This window comes from Halyomorpha halys, unplaced genomic scaffold (assembly GCF_000696795.3).
Source record: "Halyomorpha halys isolate HHAL.00 unplaced genomic scaffold, Hhal_1.1 Scaffold77.1, whole genome shotgun sequence".
Lineage (NCBI taxonomy): Eukaryota > Metazoa > Arthropoda > Insecta > Hemiptera > Pentatomidae > Halyomorpha > Halyomorpha halys.
In genome coordinates this window covers 128,864-129,997 of record NW_027105298.1, presented here as the reverse complement: position 1 = coordinate 129,997, position 1,134 = coordinate 128,864, and positions in this window count along the sequence as shown.

Sequence of the window (1,134 nt, the reverse complement as noted above, 5' to 3'; positions counted from 1 at the left end):
TAATAAATGCATTTGTATTTACATTACTGTAGATTATAAACGAGATGATCACTTCTTTTGTTAGAAACATTTTTACTACGCCCCAATAAATAAAGTCTAACTAAAACTTTTATACAGGAAAGCTTTTTAATAGAATTAAAAAAAAAAAAAGAAAATATGAAACTTAAAGTAATTAAAAAAGTAAATAACTGTTCCGGTTTCTGGTTGTAATCCATTCAATAACCAAGCTAAGATTCGAAAATTGCTGATAACTAAATATAAGTTAAAGTAATTAAATATGAAGTTTCTATATTGATTTAAGTGAAATCTATTTAAGAATTATTGAAAATAAATTATAATTGTCATTTTAATTTCTAGACAATATATTGTACATATGATAATCATAGATTTAATCAAATTTTTAGAATTTCATTAAAATAGTCAAAATTGGTATCTATTTTGTTTTTTAAGAAACGATATTAGATCCAGTTACTATATCTCAGGGCTTATAAAAGAAGAAAAAAATATCATAAACGGCTCGCGTGACCAAATGTTCTCTTAGAAATTGATGAAAATAATAAGTAGGGCCAATGCGGCCCATTTTATGTTAAGACTAATTATATATCAATAATTACAAAGGGCTAATTAACTGTCTAAAAGTAATAAGAGGCTAATTGTATAGTATTCGTCTTGTCCCAATATGAAAGGAAATGTATTATCGCCCTTACTACAGAATATCATTATTTCTGAGTGAACATCAAGTTCAACTTTTAAGTGTATGTAAGTATAGTATAAAGGTGTGAATAAATATTTAAGTTATAGTTGCTTACATTTAATTTCTTTGTGTTGAACATAAATTATTTTATTGTGTGATCAGTTACTAATTGTAATAACTAATAAAGTCAGGCTGACATCATATTTTACTACTCCTTCACCTTCACAAGAGATTCGCCAGAGACGTATAGTTATAGTATAGTATAAAGGTGTGAATAAATATTTAAGTTATAGTTGCTTACATTTAATTTCTTTGTGTTGAACATAAATTATTTTATTGTGTGATCAGTTACTAATTGTAATAACTAATAAAGCACTGCGACAATTATATATAATTTCCTTAAAATTTTGGTTTCATTGAGGTTCAACGATTAGGTTCCC